At 37.9% G+C, this 21,687-nt stretch overlaps 1 long non-coding RNA gene across 1 annotated transcript in view; it reads left to right on the forward strand.

Annotated features, from left to right (window-relative positions):
- LOC112986331 (uncharacterized) overlaps window positions 1–17,795 on the forward strand; it is a 41,938-nt gene extending 24,143 nt beyond the window's left edge. Inside the window, exons 3-4 of the long non-coding RNA XR_003259985.2 lie at window positions 6,957–7,168; window positions 17,046–17,795. This is a non-coding gene — a long non-coding RNA (uncharacterized LOC112986331). The remainder of the gene's footprint in view (window positions 1–6,956; window positions 7,169–17,045) is intronic.
- Window positions 17,796–21,687: the final 3,892 nt, after the last annotated feature.

Here is a 21,687-nt window from a genome sequence, read left to right on the forward strand (position 1 = left end):
CTTGCTTTCATCCTGTTAGCAATGGACATAGCATTTCTTTTTCTGAAAGGCATATGTTTATTAATGTGAAGTGACCCTGAAGCTATTTGCTTGTCATCAGTTTGGAGGAACACACACAGTGTTTGTTGTGACTGTGGGCTGTTTCTGATGGTCTGCCCATACCACCTGCTCCCCTGGTCACTTCAGTGAATTTGGGAGGGCCTGTTTATTTGACCTATTGTGGAATGTAAAAATTCTGAATCACACAGTAAATTTTAACTATGAATATGCAAACGCATTCCTAACTGCTGCAGAAGACATGCCTTATGTATAGTTAACCACAAGGATGTACTAACGTTAATAAACATAATGAAATAACATATTTTAAAATTAAAATTTTGTATTTTATTATAATTTTAATTACAGACTTAATTACAGAGAGAATTAAAATCCTGTGAAATTCTATCCTTCTTAAAAAGTATTATATGGCTTCAAGCAGAGCAACATAACTGAGGTAAAATAATCTCCTTTAAATCCAAATATAATGCTATGAAAGGAAAGTTTGAAATTGAACTGATTTTATTATGTTCAGTGAGCATTTAAGTTGCAGGGAAAGCTCAGTACTTTTACTGAAAGAGCTTTCATCTTAAACTACTGGGAAACAAAAATTCATCCTAATGCTTAACCTATATGGAAGGACTTGAAAATATGCCTGACAGGAAGAGCACTCCGTAGGCTCAGTTTCTGTGGGGCACTGCCTGATACTAGTATTTTGATATTCAGCCCTACAGTAATACCTGAAGTGCAGATTCACAAGGGGACATACATATTTCAGAATCCACAGTGCTGAGCTAGTTTTCCCCCCTGGGGTTCAGCCTCACTTAAAAGGAAAGCAGTTTTGAAAGAAATTAATTTACCTTGGTAAAAATGATCAGAAGCAGTACTGGATTTTCCCTAACTTTATGTCAGGATGTGAAATCTGCCTTTATGTTTTCCTATGTTTTCTGTGAAGCCTTCAGCCTGCACTGCTGCTACTTACTGCCAGTTTGGCTATAAAGCAGGTACCCAGCTGTCAGCTTGTACAGTGGTATTTTTAATAGCTCAAATATCTCATGCTAAGTCTGCTTAGGCTTCCAGGAAATACCTGTTTTGCCTTGGATGTGCTCAAGTGTACGACAGTTGTTAGCACTGCCTTTCCACACTAGCTATCATTGTATCTGTTAAATTGGTAGTTTCCCTCAGTGTCACAAGAGAAGAAACCGCAGCATTGAAAGTGCTGCCTCAGGTCATTGATGCCGGGGTCATGCGCACTCACTGCTTCCTAACCCGTCTTTCTTTTTTCTTAGACCTGTGTCCACGAACCCTCACAAGCATCTGCAGGGCAGCGCTTGTGGAGGATACGGGCGCCTTGCATGCACTTACTAACAGGGACATTTTAAAAGTAAATCTGTGTCCTCCTGGTGTAGGAAAAGCATGCAAGCAGAGCGGGGAAATCTGTGGAAAGGCCAGAATTGGGCGTTTGCTCCGGGGGCTACTCTACAGGGGTAGTGCAATGTTGAGACAGATGCGACCGTCCTTCCCCTTGCCATCGGCCACGGACTGCCACTGCTCCCAGGTGCACCAGCTGCCATAGCAAAGCTGCAGATGTGGAGGAAGCTGAGGAGCAGTGGTAATGGTGAGGTGCTGGGAAGGGCATGGGGAGATGCATTCTGGCTGCTGAATGGAGGCTCATGGGTCTGAGTGAAGGCAAATAGTTTTTGTATTAATTTGAACATCTCACTGGGGTGGGACATAGCCCAGGTCCTGCCAAGCTGCCCCTCTGCACAGTAAGGGTCATGCAGGGAAGCTGCAGGTGCTACAGAAAGATTGCAGCATTACCTCTGGCCTCAGACTTGTGAAAACCGCACTTTAATACTCTGGTTCAGCGGCTCCTTTCCAAAGCTTTGGGTATTTTACCATTCTTGCTCTTAAGCACACTCAAGGTGTGTGTTGATTGCTTTTATTTGACTGAGAGTTCACAGTTTTTTAAGAAATTGGGGCATTGTTTTTTTCCCCGTGTACCGCCTCAGACACTTTTCCTCAAGGTAGACTGGGCTGCAAATTGCCAGTGAAATATGTAGCTTTGTGTTAATTCTTGGGGACTCTCTGTTAGTTGTTTCTTTCTTTGTTGTTTGCTTGCCCAGCAATCACAAAAGGCTATTCTGATTGAAAGCATCAGTTTTCAGAGCTCCTTGTCATTAAATGTCCAGAAACTAAGGTTTCCAAAATAAGGAGACTGCCTACAAATAACAGTTTCTTCTTCTTGTTGTCTCAACTTTTTAGATTTAAAATCATTGTTCGCAAGATTTTCACTGTCATAACAAGAACAAAAACATAGGTTCTAAAATAAAATCACATTCTCACATAATGACAACAGGAACAATGGATTTAACAAAGAAAAAAATGGTAAAATACTCATATTAAACTGAAAACACAACTACATTTTAACAATATTTTTGGTTTAGAAATGATTTTTTTTCCTTTTTTGGACCTGTCCTATAAAGAAAAAATCTATTTTTTCATCATGTCCATTTCTAATGGGAAGGAAATTTCATTTAAAAATGTTGACTACATCTAGTTTCAGAGTTTTTCTAGTTACACAACGACAGGTCTTCCGATGTCTCCAAAATAAAATAATCTCTAAATGTAATAATTTTAATGTGTACATATTCCCTCAAAAGATATGTCAGGGATAACTCCATTGACTTTATCAATCCTAATAGCAGGTTTACCATGATTTTAAACTCACAAATGGCTCATTAAAATAAATGGTGCTGACTAAATAGACTTTAACTCACAGTGCAGGCAGATATACGTGATTAATCTCTCAATGGGTTGAGGCCACGACATTCACTGTCTGACAACTTTATCACTTACATGCAGATTAAGTATAATTGTAGGTTCTTAAGTCTGGACTAATTTATTTAAAAACAACATGTTCCTACTTTGGAGCAGAAAATTTTGGAAAGATTCTATTTAGCTTATACAAAGAAAATGTTTTCTTTTCTCATTCTGCACCCAAGCCAAAATGGTTCCTTCATGGAAGATTGACCCAGATCGTCCCCCTCTCCCATCTCCCTTTATATAGACTCTAATACATCTTCTATAATTTAAGAGCTAACAATTTAAAAATTGAGAGAAAATTTTTACAATGATTTTAGAGAACATGTACAGTTACGTTTCAGAGCTTGCAGAAAATATTTTTCTGTGTGTTGTGTGTGAGCATATAGCACAGCTTGAAATCTACAGCCTTTTAATGACTCTTGCAAACCACTTATTGCAGTCATAATTTTTGTAACATCAGATAAAACATTTCTAGGAGGGTTCTCACAGAGGAACTCGATAGTTTAATGTGCTGTGTACATAGAGTGCTGTGCTAACAAAATGACAGAATTTCCTAATTAAATGTAGTAAAAGTTGTATGTTACAGTGGTTAGTAAATCTATGTTACTGACTCAGGAGCAAGACACAGTAAATTATATATGATCACCCCACCTATTTCTTAGTGTGCAAGTTATAACAGAAGATGCACAAATTTAACAATTTAGAGATAGACAATTAAGTGCAGGCTTAATTCCCCTTTTAAACACACAAGCTTTTTAAAAGTTCTTTTTAAAAATATGAAAATTAAGTTAAAAAGTTTGATTGTTTTAGCAGAAAATGCCCTTTTCATCTAACACCTCTCAGGTGAGCTTAGTCATTAAAAAAACAGAAAGCTTCAGTCACAGGAACTGGGAATGAAAAGCACTCCACAGTGCAAGAGGTTGTTGTCAAGAAGGGACCACCAGCTGCTATATTTGACAGATGCCATTGAATATCACCCAGGTATTTACTCCTTTACTAAGCCCAATAACTTCTGTTTGACTCAGATGTGTCTTCTCAAACGTATTTTCTGCTTGATAGTTTTCCTCATCCCCATTCCCCTTGGCTCCTCTGAGTGCTCCCTGCTGAGGTCTATGCAGAGCAAACAGTAGAACTGGATTTACTGGGCAAAGGAGTGCTCTGTGCTGAGAATAAGTTTTTCCACTGTCCCTAGAAAAACTCTGCCAGCAAGTTTGGAGGATGTAAAGCTATATGAGGCTGATTTGGATAACAACAGCTTAGGGAGTTCCACTGGGAGCTCAAGGTGCAGTGAAGGCATGGATTACTTGACCTTCAGCTCATGGATGGATTGCATGGGTAGCTCTGTGGTGGTAAGCAAATTCTGTTTTCACAAAGCAGCAATCAGGTAGAAAACTTCTGTGCATTAGAGTTGCATGAGAGGTGGTTATTTGGCTTGGAGCATACAAATAATTAACAACAGAACTGGGGATAGTTAGTAGCTATTGACACTTTCTGGGCAATTATCATTAATAACTGATAAAAGTTCAATGGATCATCTAGTCATGTATGCTGCTGAGAGAATACATGCCTCAACTGGCATTCAAAGAAAACAATCATCTTAAGAAAGACTTCATAACAAAGCAAAGTGTCACTACATTTTAATATCATAACATCCCATTTAACCAGCTGTAACTGAAAGCCAGTTACATTTCCTGCTGTACAGCAGAAGCATGCTCTACAGAAAGTCATATTAGTGGAAATGGTTATCTTAATTTTTTTTAATTGATGTACATTAAAGTCATGAAATGGTGTGTGAATTTTAAAATGAGCTTATCTGGAGCAATAGCATGCATCAAGCAAATCTAGTCATGATAACTTATGTTAAATCGCTCCAATCAGCAAAATTATCTTTCAAGGACTTTTATTTCTACAGAAATTGTAGGTATTTGTAATAACAGAGAAGGAACTAACACAGGGGATCATTATTCTGATGGATGAATTACTAATATTCTGTTCCTTATCAAAGGATGTTCTGTAGCCAACAATGAAATTAAGTGATGAACTTAATTTAAAGCAGCTGCCTTCACTTATTCTGTGATTACACTTCACCAGCACTTCCCCTACAACAATCCTGTGGTTTGCCAAAACACTTAACAGGCAGTAATAGATTGGGTGTGTCTGTGAATTTATGTATATTTATCTGTATGTTGACTGAAATTTAGTTCCTTTGCACTCTTTGAAAAGAAGTATTTGAAAAGTAAGAGTTTACTGAATAAGTTTAAATGCAGAATAAGGTCTATTCAAAGATAAACAATAGATCTATATTTTATGAATACAATCTAATGGTAAGTATTTACTTTTTTTTTTTAACCTCAAATTTTAACCAAAATAATTGTTTATATGACTAAATATTTAGGACGTGCTCTAAAGCCCACTAACTGTCCTGGGAAGACTTCCAAAGACTTTGGTGAACTTTGGATCAGGTCTTCAAAAACTACTGCATATTAAATGACATTGGCCCCTCCACTCGCAGCATTTTTTTCTGTCATAATACTGGAAAAATGTGCTTAGAAAAAAAATATGGGCAGTTTACAGTGGAAGGGTCTTTCAAGAGCCTTTGAATTATTTAACTTTAAAAATCCAAGATGCTTATTATTAAATATTTAATAATAAGGGACAGTATTTTAGACTACAAGCAAGTGTTAAAGATACACTAGTAACTAAGGTACCATCTTGTCATTGCCATTAAATGTCCATTCTTCTCTGAAAAACTTATATGCACAGTTGACAGCAGGTTTTTATTGTACAGAATTGCTTTAATTCCTTACAAAAAACCTCTGAATTATTGCTCCTTTACTTTTAAGTCACTGCATAAGGCTAAATCTGGTTTTATTGCAATTTTGAGTAGAAGCTACTGTTAGAGACAGCATAAGCTTAAAAAAAAGAGCTAAAGTAATTAATATGCCAACAGAATTTGTGTTATTTCTTGTGCAAGCTAACCTGCAATTTTTAAACATCAGCACAGAAAACGTGAGCATATTTGACAGCTGTTTTTCACAAAGGGACAGATTTATTTCCCACCAATAAGATGTATGACTATTATTAATGAAGGAATGTAGGGTAAGCAGTAATAAAATTAATATTAAGAAAAAATACTGAGCATTAGTTCATGGGGTATTAAACTTTTCTATAATTAAGTATTTTATTTCAGTTTAATGCGATGTAGGAAAGAACATTACTTATAACATAGTCATTGGCCACATATTGCAAAAAACTAATATTTCTGAGAAACTGGAAGAATGATTGATGCCAATCTATTTGCAAAAACAAATATGAACAGTCCCAAAATTTTCTTTCACACAGAATACCCTGTGTTGTTTTGAGAAAAATGACTGCTAGGCAAAACGCTGTATAAAAACCTTTTGCCCATGCTAGACTAGTAGTAGATGATAATTGCCTCTTTTGTTTGGTGAAGATACACAGAAATATAGGTGAACGACACAAGCCTACTTGTTCTTGGATCAATTTCACTGCAACACTTGGTTAAATAACCAATTTTAAGTAATGTCACTTGAATGCTCATCTCCCGCTGAGAGACGTGGCCTCATGAATCTTGAGGAGTTTATTCTGCAGAGCGTTAATGAATAAACAAGCAGCAGTGCTCCTTGAGGCAGGATTCCTACTGGAAACCAGAAGGTTCAGAGGAGGATTAGAGAACTGAGTGCTTCTCTGGGACTGTTCAATGCATCTTCTGGATGCAATATCTGCCTTCGAAATCTCTGAACTATTGCTGACTGGAAGCTGAGAAGGTGACAGACCTTTCTGCACTTGCCATGTCCATCTGTTTTTCCCTAAACCTACACTCTAGACGGCTCTTTGATCTGACTCAGCTCAGTATTCCTTCAGCTTTTATGTATCTGCTTAGCTGTGTGCAAATGGGTAAGACTTTTTCACACACATAACAAGGGGCAAGTTTAATGCAACCAGGAGGACATTGGATGCACAACAGGAATTGATCTGGAATAAGTTTTCACCAGGCAGTAGTGTCAGTGGATGCTATGGAGAGTGACCCGGCTCCCGTATGACACTAATCTACTATATTTCTATCCGGGCAGCTTAAGTGAGATTCACTTCATCTGAGGAAGTACAAAGAAGAAAACTTCAGATACTGTCATGTGAAGGAAATCTCTTGGTCATGCTACCTCCAGAAGGCCTTGGAAGGTCTTGGATCTTTTAACTACAAAAGGTCCATGAGGAAGACGCCTGACCAGAGAGTCTCTCATGCAAGGAAATCTTCTGATGACGTAGAGCTTGAACAACACAAATGGTGAGGTGATAACATGTGAAGGTGTCACATAGAAATTGCTTATTCATGTAGTAACACAGCTTAAAATAGTCTTCATAATCACAGCAAATTCCAGAGGTGCTTTGGTACAATCTTCTAAATTAGAGTTGTTGACAAATAGTAATAAGCCATGATAAAATGATGAAGGTGTGGCACAAAGTCAACCTAACCAAACAAGGCAACTTGTTGCTGTACTCGGATTGCCTCTGTGCGCACCAGATGTGCAGACTCTCATTCACCAAAGTAAAAGACTAGGCTGCCCTTTCATTAATTGATAATTGGTTCACTTCTGAAGTGAAAAGCTTGAAAAATAATTGCAGAGTAGTCCCATGGAGAATTTAACAGCCTCCAAGTGGAAATTTTACCACGTGTTCCGATATGCAACACCTTTATACTGTAAAGATCTCTGCAATAATAGATTGTGAAATGAAAGACACAGCTAGTATTTGTAAGCTGTAAAGCTTACACTGTTTGCATTATATGACTTCCCTTGTAATTGCATGAAAATACTGTGTATTAACTTGCTAGGAAATACTGGGACAATCTTCTATACTTCCTTTTACATGATAATATTTCTTCCAGTCTTACTTATGTTGTAGATCATAGTACGATCTGTCTAGCAATTAATCATTATGATTATATGCAGATGCATAATTATTTCATATTAAGTAGTTTTAACACTGAACAGTTCTTTAGCTCAGAAGTGTTTCAGTCTCTGCATTTAACTGCAAGCTTTTCTATGATGCATAAAGATGCTCTTTTGGGGAGGAAGGTTTATATATAAGGCTTAATTTCTTTTCAGCACAATCCCATAACATCCTGGCTCTCATTTCCAAGACTCAGACACAACATGAGACAGTCTTGCTCGCTCTCAGGGTGAAACTGCAGATTTCCTTCCTGGTTTAACTTCGGAAGTTAGACACAGCAACCTTGGCCTCCTGAATGCTGCTGAGGCCAAGGTACCTAACTTGTAATTTAAGCAATGTTTTACAAGTTTTAATGTTATGTTGATAAACTTAAATCTGTATTTAAAAAAAGACACACTCCAAGCAAAAGTACTTTTAAAATGCAGCATTCAAAAGACTTGCATTGCTGCACATTTATTCCAGCAACTAAAATCCTTAGTAAACATTTGTGTGTCTTGTTTTAGATGTGAGAAAGATTGGGGAGAGGGTTACTGACATCTCAGACTGAGAGTGAGGAAAGCAACACAGTTCTGGAGCAGCTTCAGCAAGAGACATAACCAAAGCTTCATGCTGAAAACTGGAAAAAAAATTTCCTTTTCCAACTTTTTTCCAATTTCTATGTGCTTCAGAATGTAAGATATAGAGTCCTTCCAACGGTCTCTTAAAATCAGGATATCCCTGCAATCTAAACAGGCTGCAGAAATAATTCTGAATGCCTTGTTACCTGCTGGGAGAGTATATGAATAGCAGCTCTGTCCGCATGTGCTCTACCGTCAGAGCTCAAACAAAATCTGTGTCTGCTGGAAAAAGTTATCACTTGTGTGTGACAAACTCTCTGTCCTGTTCATTCTTCCACGACCCAAAAATCATGCTCATGCATACATAGGCCCTATAGTGTAAATACGAGGTATGCTAAATAATAGTGTTGTAGGGGTACTTTGGGCTCCAGAAAGCAGTAGCTCAGGTTTATTCCCACCTATAAACTAGACAGTTTTACAAGTAAATCAGATCTGCCACTGGCCTAATAAGGCCTGACCTCACTCCATCCCTCCCTCCTTAGCCTTGGCTGATGGCGCACATGCGCCTGCATCACATGAATCATTTGTAGCCTTGGGACCAATGTGGTCAGCTCTGCCCTTGTAATAAGCTCTTCTAATATTGACACAGCTTGCACTGGCAATGATGTGGGTTTTGCCAGGATAGCTTGTAGGCACTTCCCTCAATGAAGTAAGATGATTGGGAATTGAACACTTTGCTGGTCTAACTGACTTACGTAAACCAGTAGGCTGAAGCAATATACCACAAAGACATATTTTATACATAGACCTGAACAATGTGAACCTTGCAGTAATAAGCAGAAGAGTTCCAAAAGAAGGGGCTGTGGCTGAAACGGTTTGTCATTAATGCTCTAAGATAAAATTCAGGCCAGCTCTAAACCCTGCTTCTCTTCCTCCTTTTTACAGTCAGACCTTTTCTTGCTGCCCACACAGTTAACAGCCTTAGACATGACGCTTATGCTTTTCCCGTCTGGCTTCTTGCTAGCCCACACTTGCATCCACAGACTGTCTGTGGTACAGCTGCTATGATCTTTGTCCACATCCAAAATCTCCACTGCTTGTCAGAGTCAATAAAGGAGACAGAAAAGGGTGAGAAACTGGTGGAATCATGCCAAAGATGAGTTAGGATTTGATTTGTGTTGAGCAGTGTCGGGCATAACAAAATAGCTCCCTGATTAGCTGTTTTATCTTAAATTAATAGGTCTTTGCATTACAAAATAATCTGCAGAGATTTCACTGCTCTCTGCAGTATGCATGTACTTATGTTCTCAGAGAACCATATCTACACACGTTTATATGTATTTGGAAAAAATATGACCTTTAATTTGGTGCTTTTTTTGCTATAAGTTTGCTCTAAGTTTGCTATAAGTGGTGATCCTTCATGACAATAAAATTAAGCAAACAAGATTATTTCAATCAAGACTTTATTAACAAGAGAAATCATGAATAGGAAAACTGGTATTCTTAATGAGTGACAGTGGATTTCCTGATTTGACTTGTCAGGTACTATTTTATTACAAAGCTGATTGACATTCTTTTGGTTCCTATTTACTTCAGTACTAGCTGTCTACTAGAGACTAAACAAAGTATAATCCCTACAGAAACCTGAGCTGCATATATTAAAGTCAGATGTGATGTAAAATGGAGAGTTTCTGTTAGTCTTGGCTCAGTAATATGTGATTATGGCAATTTCTACCAGCATACTCAGTGCCTGTCCTTTTGTCACAAAACAGAACAGGCCTCGGCTCTGTTTCTGTTCCATTAGTGACACAATGATTTAACCACTTTAATGAAGCCCAGAGACTTTCTGTCTCAGTGGTGACTTCTCCTCTACTCAAGAGATAGATGAAACATACAGAGGTTTTTGAAAGCAAAATGCTGTATTATGCACCAAGGCACATTGGTATGTGAACACAGAGGTCATCGTTATTCCCAAGTGGCCAACATCTTCCTTGCATTAATGGCTAGCTCAAAGAATGAGGTTGCTGAAACCCTGCTAATAGCTTCAGGTCCAGCTAAATTTAACAGATTCCTGTAGAGGCTCAGAAATCACTGATGGGAGCAACACACTGAAGTGTATACAGTCAATGCACTCCATTGTCCCACAATTTGTGAAAGATTCCTATAAATATGGGTGAAGAAGAAAAAGACTTTTACCTGAAATTCCAAACTCTACTAAGAGGACCAAAGATCTAAAGAGTAAATAACAATGTTGGGAGCATAATTATAAAAATAACTTCAGTAACTGTTCAACTTCAAGTACATGACTACACCTGTTGAAATAAATGCTGTAGAATGAAAGTTAAAGGATTAAAAAAAAATTGCTATTCTTTACTATCCACCTTGCAAATAGAAAGAGGGAGAAACAAAAAAGATAAACATTGCTTTGCATGCTGGGTGAGAGGATGTTGGATTCACTCTCTCCATGCTACAAAAATGTGGAATTAGGGGATGGAATACCATGCTCACAGAATAGGGGACAGATGCTTTTCTTGTAATTTTGCAATTTTTGCAAATTTTTGCAATTTGCATTTCCAATCAGCAGAGAAAGTGAGAGCAAACAAAATTAGAACAGAATTAAGCTTTTCTTCTCACCTAAAAGGAAATAATATAAACAACAGGAGAAGGATGTGTAATTTCTTTGCCAGGCATGAGATTCTTATTATATGTGCGGGAGATATCTGAGTAACAATATTGTTTCTATTTTCATAGGCATCATTAAACAGAGAACCTACAATTTGCTTGGAATACACATTTCCTGAGTCATAGTCACCATTAACTTGAATTATAGCTATTTAAATTTCAGAGCCTTCATTCATTACAAATGTTAATATTTTCTAGGACCTAGTAATGTTTTGCAAGATAAATACTGTAGAAATATGTTGTTCCTTCCTCTAACTGATCAACTAATAAAATTGGATACTGGAGTATGAATAAGGATAGAATTCAAATTGCCTAAGAAACTGGCATTTGTGTCAGCAGATAATAAGTAGTTTATAACACATACTCAAGAAGTTTGCCACAATACTATCTCACCCAGAGGAGGGTGTAATATATTCCATGCTCCCCAAAACAGCTGGTCACCCATGCCGAGATAGAAAATACAACATTCACCTCCCTTAGGGACTTGCAATATTTTCAGATTATGAAAATTATGTGATGGTAAATGTATTCACACACTGGCAAATGTTACTGGTTTTTGCAAGTGACCAAGCCCTTACTCTTAAGTAGGGCAATTATGTGGACAGTGATGAAACATTAACCACATCATCAATGTACAATTAGCAGATAATACCAGTACTGTTTAATCTGTGAATTTTAAAGGTACCATCACTGCTGCATGCTGTATCTTGATATTGTCACTGTGCAGGGTTGAGAGCAACCACAATGCAACTCTATGTCAAAATGACTGAGTTGCTTATATTTCCTATCTATGAGTACTGCCATCTCAGAAAGCCTCCTTTTTCACAGTGGATATTGCTGATCGTGACTCACCGGCTGGCTGAATAAAATGATGTCAGTTTAAATGGATAAAAGAACAAAATACTTTATACAATTTAATGTCTATGAGAACCCGCTAACTCTTCTGAGTATTTCTGCAGAGTTTGTGTAAGGCCTCTGTTATTAGATTGATTCAGCTCAGAGGGACATGATATTTTGCTTTCATGACTGTGTATAATACTTTGCCCTGCGGTTCAAGATACATTGTCCCCTGACTCACAACAAGTGATGAATTACAAGGTAGCCTTGCCAATTTTCCAGTACACACGAGATGAGAGATATAAACAATCATTTCCTCATAACAGCAGCATGAACTAAGTTGCGCTCACCAAAACTGAAGAACCTGCACAATAACAGAGTTAATTCTTTTTACGGGCTGTGAGTCACTGTCTCCTTTGGGTCCCATATTTGAAAATCTGGATATAAAAAATGAAAAATTCATTTCTGTATATGACTAACCAACCAAAGCCACATGCAGGTAACATTAATCTGTACATGTGAACATGTATGTACCTCTGTGTACATACATACACACATGTTGTTGTTACTATAAAACTCCACAAAGGGGGATAACTCAGGGCCATAAATTATTGAGCCCTGATGTACCTGCTCAGAGTGAGTCTTTTTTATCGTAGTTTTAAAATTCAGCTGTTCTGTACCGTATATCAGAAAGATCTCTTTCTGACAGCCTTCTTTTGCTCCAAGTTTGAGATCTGCTAAAAAAATCTAAGAAAGCCTTAGGATTGTTTTCCTTTCCCTCAAAGCCTTACTTCCGTATTTTATTTCAAAGGATGCTTTACCAAAATTATTGTTTAGTCATCATCTTTTTCATAAGGGCCAGCCTTTAAGTAATGGGCTGGTTAGAGGCTTCAGGACTCCTTTGTGAACACACTGTCTTAACCACTGCTCTCTTCGACACCTGCAAAACTCCCTAGTCTGTGGAATGAAAAATTCAAATTACCCTGTAAACTAAGACATTCAGAAAAAAAGACACCTTACAGATCAGTAGGGGAAAAGCTACAGATATGTCCAAATGTGCAAAACCACAGAAATGCTGATGCCTGCACGTGCCAACCTTGGAAAAGTTCTATCCCATTCTCGGGACTTCCTCTCACTGCCTTCACTGTATGTTTTCTGAGTAGCAAATATTACGCTCTTTCACTATCCTTGACTATGAACAGTTATGTATCCATGAAAACGTAAAACCCTGCCTTTGTACAGTAATGAAATTATTACTGTTACACACCACAGTACCATTCAAGGCTTCTTTTCCCAGTTTAACAGAGCTGAAATCTTCATGAAAAATACAGTCTCTCATGAGGAGAAGTGGAAAAGAAGCATGAATCATAAGTCAGAATGAAGCTGAGTTTTGAAGGTGTGCTAAAAAAGTAAGGAGATTTGAAGAACAAGCCATATCATTGCTGACTACTAGGAAGCAATAATTTTGGGCTGTGATGTTTTGTTTCATCTGGAAAGAAGACTGCAGAAAAAGGATCTGAAAGAACAGGCTGCAGCAGGTGTGAGAGTTGATTAACCATGCAGGAGAAAGGGGTGATGGCAGAGGTGAGAATGATAGAACTTAGTCAACAGTCAGTTTTGAGCTGAGAGAGCAGGTGAAAAGAAAAGCTGCAAATAACATGAAAGCAAGTGTCTTACTGGCAAAGGACAATAACAGAGTAAGTGGCTAGAGAAAAGAAGGGAAAAAAACATAACTATGTAAGCCATTTCATTTTAAGCAAGACATGATAATTAATTCTACCAAAAGCCTGGATCAATAATTGAGGTTGCATTGCAAATTCTGATTAAATACAACACTGATTCAAATCTGGAGTTTGAAAGTTATGTATTGCCTTCATATTTATAAAATAGGAAACATCTCATAGAATGAAGATAGGTAGACAATTACAGAACAATGTATTTAGGCAAAAAGCAATGTGAAAGCTGTATGAACCATGAAGCAGAGATGTGGATGAATGGCAAAAAATTCATGGGCCCATGCACAGAAGAGTTCTTACATAAAAATCTTATTGTAGCTCAATGTGCATGTGATTGTCAAAATGTTGCATGCAGAAATGAGATAGAGAAAAGATACTGGATGTATCAATGACTTACTGAGTAAACTCTGTTAGGAAACTAGGTTTTGAACATGTTTGCCTTTCCTATATGCAGATTCCCATATCACTAGCAGATGGCTGGGTCAGCTCCTTTGGTAACTCTCTCAGATTAGTGGGAAGCAACAATTTTGGCTAGGATGTTTTGGTTAAGGTGAAAAGAAGACAGCAGAATAGGGGCCTGAAAGATACCAGCTGAGAGGAGAAATAATTGCTATGAGGAGACTTGTGTTTCAGAAGATTTTCCCTTCACGTAAAGCCATTTTAGCTAAGCCTTGTTTGCAGGTCATCTGCAGGCTCAGAACTGAGATCTATTTATGCCAGAGAGGTGATATACTAAAACTACTACCTTCCTGAAATTCTGAATGTGCAAGATATCAATTGATACCCAAGTATGAAGGTTTGATACTATCCCTGAAGCCTGTAGTCTCCAGTGAAGTTGGCTGCATGTGTCATATGTGCTATTAAATTAAACAGGAGCTGTGCATGAGTGCAAGAATTGTCCCACAGTCATCCACACCTGCTTCCTGCCGATGCCAAGTTGCCCTCTCCCAGATAAAGCTGGGACCTGTGTGTGGGGTAGCCTGGGACAGGGACTTTTCTGAACAGGCAGTCTGGATGAAGCCACAGGATCTGTGCTCACCGTGCTCTGCTCTGCTGCCCTCCAGGACTTCTCAAAGCTGAGGAATGGCTTTGCGGCTTCAGCCGTGGGAGAAGGGACAGAGAGAGAGCGCGAAAACTTCCCTCCCCTTCTGACCCTGCTTAAATAAGCATGATTCACTTACTCGTGGCAATGAAGTTTCATATTCATGTAGAGCTGCAAGCAACTACTTCCTGAAACTGAAACCTCTAAACTGTGCAATGGAATTAAATTTGCTTAGAGTTAGAATATATCTGGAAAAATAACTAACTTCAGAATACTAATCCTAATAATTGAGTGGGTGCATTAATATGTTCCTTATAGAAGAAGGAAATATGTTCCTTATACAGTTCCTTACACCTTGCAAGGCAAGGAATATGAGGATCAATATATTTCAACATTTTACATGTTCATGATGAATGAACATTGACTTGTTCCAAGTCAATAAAAGATGTTAATAAAAGCATTAGTAAAACTGAAGTCAGAGACAGCATTGTCCATAGACATTTGGGAAGATGGACACCAATATCGTTATTGATAGTAGATAATTTTCTAGAAGTTCTTGATTTTCTTCTAGCACATGTTTTATTTGTTTCATATTTCATTCCAACTCTCTTTTAAAAAAATGTTATTTCCGTAAATGTAACCTGTAAAATGTTCCAAGTAAAAAGACTCAAGGTAACTATGCTCCTTGAGATTCACATACATTCACTTTTCTCATCCTATGTACGAAGCTAAAGAAAAAAGCCTTTGTTAATAATCAACGATGACATAGGAACACATTATAACCACCTTTCTGCACTTTATTTGCCAAAACTTCCACGGGTCCAAGGGAATTTTGACTGAGAAGAGAAAGAAAATACATGTCAAAACCCAGCTCTGTGACCACCTCTGCCCATGACTCCCACACAACACTAGCAGTAAACAATGCTGTAATCAGCCAAGATTCTCCCTTAATTCTCTGCAAAAACATTATCATGTTTGTTTACATGTTCAAGTATTTTTGGTGCATCTCTTGTTTTATTGGCAGTTCTGAAAAGGGCACATTCTTTAGCACTGACATGGTCTTGGATGCTGCCACAAAATACATCAGACTGCACAGGATATGTTGTTATCTACTCTGTAACACATTGACAGTAAATTAACTGCTCTCAGCCAGAGGATGGATAGCTAAACTGAACGTTTTCATATAGTTTTCCTTAATTGGCCATGTTTCTTGATATCTATCTTTTCTGATATTAGTCCCGTATCAGATGTGACAAGATTAAGTCTATCAGAACAACAGGCGAAATTATAGACAGTGAAGATGTGACACTCCATCAGTGGCAGGTGCTTTTCAAACTAATGTTCTCTAGTGTATATTACATACATTCACAAGCATTCATTTCATGGTTTTACAGGTGTATTTTATGCTATGAAAAAAAGCAATTCCCAGCTTTTTAAAAGGTGCCAGCAATTGCTCTGAGCCCTTGAAGAACCTAAAACAATTGTATTTTGAAGTGTAATATCTTTATGAATGCAGAGAAAAATTGACAATCCACTTAGGGGGGCTGTGCATGCATTTTTAAAGATTTTTATGCCTTTTCAATTCTATACAATTGAATTCCTCATAACAGAGAGTTTCAATATATACCTGAAGCTGTGCAAACAGAAGATCATAAATGCAGAGTATAATTTGGGAGAATTATCTTTTCAATCAAAATTAAAAAGTAAGGAAATCCAATAGTCAGAAGAATGCCAAATTCACTCATTCCATGAAGACTAAATGATATTTACAGGGCATGGCTCCTAGCTATTAGCTTACTGAAGAATATTGTATGCTCCAGTAGTATACACGAGACTTTTATATTGATGTCTGTCTAGGAATTTCCAAATTTCAGTGAAAGTTTCTTCTTACTGCTATAATTCATAATGTGGCTAATGCCACCTGTCATGAAAAGTACTAGGATAGAGTAGAATCCTATGACATGAATACTAGGTACTATATAAAAATCTCTGTCCTGCTCTTCCATAACATATCCATATTAAAGTTTATCACAATACTGATCCCTGCCGTCTACATAGCTGAAAGTTTTAAAACAAAAATTGCAACTTGTTCTCATGCCAGAAATGTTATATGCTGCAAAATCCAAGTAAGCATAGATGTTACTGCAATTACATAGACTAGGAAGACCTGTTAGTATTGTTACTAGCAGTTATTTCTGTGTGAAAAGGAGTTTCTTGAATTACTATGTGTGTTGGCGTTTTGCTGCTTGTTTTACAAATGTGTTCTATCTGAAGGACAGACAGCTGTAGTTTGTGGCAGAAGGTAACTCTATCATGGACAAGTTTGTACTTATGTAATATGTTTTTAAATTTTCTCAGGAATGCTGAGGAAGCATGCACCATTTTGTAAGGAGCAGTCCCCTTGCACCAGTGGGAGTGGGATAGAAAAACTTCACAGAGTCCAAGGCAGGAACTCCACACACCAGAAAATTGCACAGCTGCTGAATGAATGTTTAAGAAGGCTTTATACAAGGTCATTGAACACGTGCGTATTTTAGATAGAGTGTATACAGACTCATCCTATTTTAATAATTATCTGTATCTCTTATTAAAATGCTTGCTTTCTTATTTCTGCATTCTCATGTCCTATTTTATATTCATGACAATATAAGGCCGTAATTTTCTTCAAATTCTCTGTCCGTAGTTTCTGGCATTTGTGTCCTATGGTGACAGGTTTATACATTCCTGCTTTATAGGTGAATCTTGCCAAGCTTTTCTTGACTTACTTTCCATTTATTCTTTCCACTGGCATCTGAAAAAACTCTGATGCACTATCCTATAAGTTACCTCTTACATCACAGTTTTGAGATGAGAAACATTTCCTTGCCCTGTGTGTCCCCTAAAATATGAATTATTCGACTGCTATACTTAAAAACATTATCTGTATTTTTAGTTCACAGTGCATTAAATGCTGCCATAACATTGATCAATTGACTATTGTGCTGTCCTCGAAACTGTACAGGAACCAGATTTCAGCTACAGACAGAACTGCAACCTTGAGTATGCTGCTTCTGTATGATAGCACAAAAGAAAACCATTATAAAGTAAATCTCTGTGTAAAATAATAAACAATGAGATAGGCAGAATGACACTTCCATAAGAAATTATAAAAGAGATTTGTTGTAAAAATCCCTTAAGTCTATGTACTGATCATCATTAGCCTTGACAAGTACATTGGCTACATTGGATAACCTCATTAGCCAAGCACAGTTTACCTCAAGTAACAGATGCTCTTTGGAAGGTTAAAACTGATAATCACTTTCCGACTGGAAGACGAATGTTGAGAATAAAGGTATGCAATCTCCCTCAGCTCAAAAGCTGAGGGTTTTTTGTTTGTTTTTGGATTTTTTTTGTTTGTTCTTCTGGAAGTAAAAAGCTAAAAGTTGGCAGAGAACGTGGGAATTTAAAATTAATAATGCCTCGTCTTCTCAAAATATTTCTGTTGATTTTGTAGCCCTGTACTTGATAGCTCATAAAAACAATAATAATTTCAATGCCAAAGTACAAAGAAAAAAAAAACAGCCCAAGGTAATGGTTTTCCAAAGCTACAGATACTGTAGATGCTGAAATACATGGGAAAAAAAAAAGGATTGTTGTTGGCAGAACATGGAGGGCAGTGATTAATATCAGGAAGAAAGGGGCAGATGTCAGACATTTACCAGCATTCAACACAAGTTAACAGCATTTAGAAAAACAAGATGCTTATGTTGCCCCAGGATGGATCATGTTTCAAGCAAATATGGTAAGCATGACCAAATCAGCATTTATCTTCGAAATGTCTTCAGTGATGGATGGCACAATTTTTCTTTCCTCCAGTCCTTTTTGCATTTCTTAGAACATGTTGATTTTCTGAAATGAAAGAAAGAGCATCTGAATACAATCTGTCATATATAGGTTGTACAATGGGAAGGCAAAACAGTTTTATTTATGAAGATATTTTTGTGATTTCTTCTTGTAGCCCTTGATACATATCCACTAGATAGACTTATTGGCTTTACTTCATCTGCTGAATTATGAAAGCATCCTCAGAGATCCACTGCAAGTGTCTCCATGTAATATTGCTTCCTGTATTTGTTCATTAAACCTCAATTATCTTACGGTAGGAGGTGGAGATGCATCTGTGTCATGATAAATGTTCACAATTTTATGGGTGCTTGTCATACCGCTTTGGAAGGGAACGTAATTTTCATACTTAGATGAAGAGTTCTTTGTGCAATGTTCTTGGTTCCCTGTGCTCTAAAGGCCATTAACAAACATTTATACACAAGAGACACAAGAGTATTTGCTGCTGTTTTATTCCTCTGCAGAGAATATTTCATTGCCACATACTGCATGATGAATGAAAAAGGTGAGATGTTTATAGTCTTGTTTGGCAATGGAAAGATATATAGTTTTAAAGTTATGGCAGTAATGAGCTTAATAGGTAGTTCCAATGCCCCATATGTTTAGCTGGGGAATACCCAATTCTGGACAAATGTAAGACAATTCAGGTCTAAATTCTCCTTGGCTATGGCTAAATGGTGTTGGGGAACACTAGAGGTAATCTGTACCGGTAAATGGTTAGAATGGTCCCTCACATGGTTCAGGCCCAGACTGGCAAGCACATTAGTGGTGTAGCCTAGCAGGGATTCCTGGCACAGCTAAGGGGTTAGTGTGGGCCCGGGAAAACAAGGGACTGCAGAGACAGGGAACATGCCTCCGCCAGCTGGGCCTGGGCCAGCTGCCTCAATGCTCATGGACCTTTGCAGCACCATCCCTTTTTGGAAATCAGGCTGGGATGCCAGCCTGGTGAGAACAGGCTTGATGCCACATCCATGAGGGCAGATGGGATATGAAGACCTCCTGTTACGGTTGTCGTTACCACAGTGGGGACACAGGCAAATGAGCTAGGCTTCCCACACCTCAGCAGGTGTGGAGCTGTTCCAGGCACCATTCTGGGCTTCAGCCTTTACATCCTTTCCTTTTACTTTTTTCCCTTTGGCTGTAAAATTAACCATTGACTTTTGCAGGGATATATGTGTCCAAGCTGCTAGACACTGAAGAAAGTTTATATAAGCATGTCTGAGCTTCAACAGTGTACAGCAGTAATATTATTTCAGAAAAAGAGCACAAGAAGTGAATATTCTTCTCAACCTACACTTCATATTAGTTTGCACTTTTGCCCCAATCTTTCAGAGACCTCTCAGTTGGATGATCTTCCAGTTTTACAGCTACTAACCCTTCCTATACTTTACAGTGACTACACTTCAGGTTTTACAGTATTATGCAAGAGATAGACAACAATGTGTATGAATCAGCCTCATGAACTCAACTACAGACTGACTCCTCTCGTGGCATTGGCGTTTACCACTGGTAGTTCACTCAGTTTCCAGATAAAATAAACAGACGTGTGAAAAGTGTCTTGAGGATATGTTCAAAGCTTAGCCTTCAAAATTGCTGTTCTCATAGCAGGAAACCTCAGCAGCAGGATGTATAAATTTGTGACAGGGATTAATTACAATATAGAATAAAAAAGCTCTAATAAACTCTGGAAATAATTGCAGCAGGGCTATGATATACGCAACATGAACACATCAGTCAACAAACTCCCCAGATAAAAGGCTAAGAGCACTTGGAGAAGAAACTTACAATTTCTGCTGATCCGATTAAATCTGATTAAATCTTTTTTCTTGTAAATAGATTAAGCAATATAGGCTGCAGGACACCAGAGGAATGACTTTGCTGAAATATTGCTAAATGCCTTCTGAAAGGCATACAGTTGAGATAATCTCTGTGGCTAGGAACAAACCAGATTATGGAAGTCCTGTCAACTAGAAAGATTATAGTGATTCATCCAGTGGCATCAAGTCAGTTCTCACTCACAGAGAAATCAAACACTGATTTAAGAGTAGACCTATTCCCTGTTCTTACAAAAGTGTCCAGGAATCATTGCAGTTCACGGTGAGCATTAGCAGAAAAACATCTTCGATCATCTCTCTTTAATTCATAGTAAATAAAATCACTTTCTAAACAGTTGCAATCCTTCCCTAGCTGACAGACTATGAAAATTACCCTTCTTTGAGCAAACTGAGATTTTCTTTTCTCACAGGGTTTAGCATGCTTTTAGTAAAAGAATAGAGAATTTGGGGCAAAGTTTTTTGCCACATGTTCCATGTTTCTTGCATCAGGCAGAGGTCAAGCTTCACACATGATCCTACACATAACACACATCTGGAAATCCAGAAATAAATACATATATCATGTAACACTTGCGGATTACCTTCACTGTGGAGCTACAAGGAGTCACACTGAGACCTCATGAAATCCAGCTGCTCTTCCTTCCATGTCTCTCTCACCTCATTTGTGTACTTAGCCAAGTTGTGGCACCTGGGATCATCCGGACCTAGTGTTATATCCATCCAGCCTATCCACTACTCCCATATGCTTGCAATCTGTAGCAAATTTAGCTTTCTTTATTGGCAGAATTTATGAGCTGGGATTAGGCTGTCTTTGTAGGAAAAACTAGGTGAATACTTCTGTGGCAACATACTGTGAGCAGTTTTGCAAGGGAATAAAACACTAAAAGTCACCCTAGGCATTTTCAAAGAGGAGATCAAAATTTCTTGGAAGCAATCCCATAAAACTACTGGAACTGATGTTATTTTTAGGGTCTAGTTTTGTGAAGATCTTTGAGGAGTGCACTGCCAAGCTCTGCAGTGTCTATGTCCATTTTCATTTTGCAAAAGTAAACTGAAACATAATCATTCCTATCACAGGAAGGCAGTCTAACTTCCTTACAGTTTACCAGATCCAGGTGTTTATCTGCACTGCCTTCAGCATCCTAAACCCCAAGTCTTCCTCAGGGCCAAATCTGGTAAGCATGGTCTAAGAAAGACAAACCAGATTGGGCTTTCTACGTCTTTTTTGAATCCTAATGTAGTTTAAACATGAGTTAGCTACCTTGCTTGTCAGCATTGCCAGA

Source organism: Dromaius novaehollandiae, chromosome 2 (genome assembly GCF_036370855.1).
Source record: "Dromaius novaehollandiae isolate bDroNov1 chromosome 2, bDroNov1.hap1, whole genome shotgun sequence".
NCBI lineage: Eukaryota > Metazoa > Chordata > Aves > Casuariiformes > Dromaiidae > Dromaius > Dromaius novaehollandiae.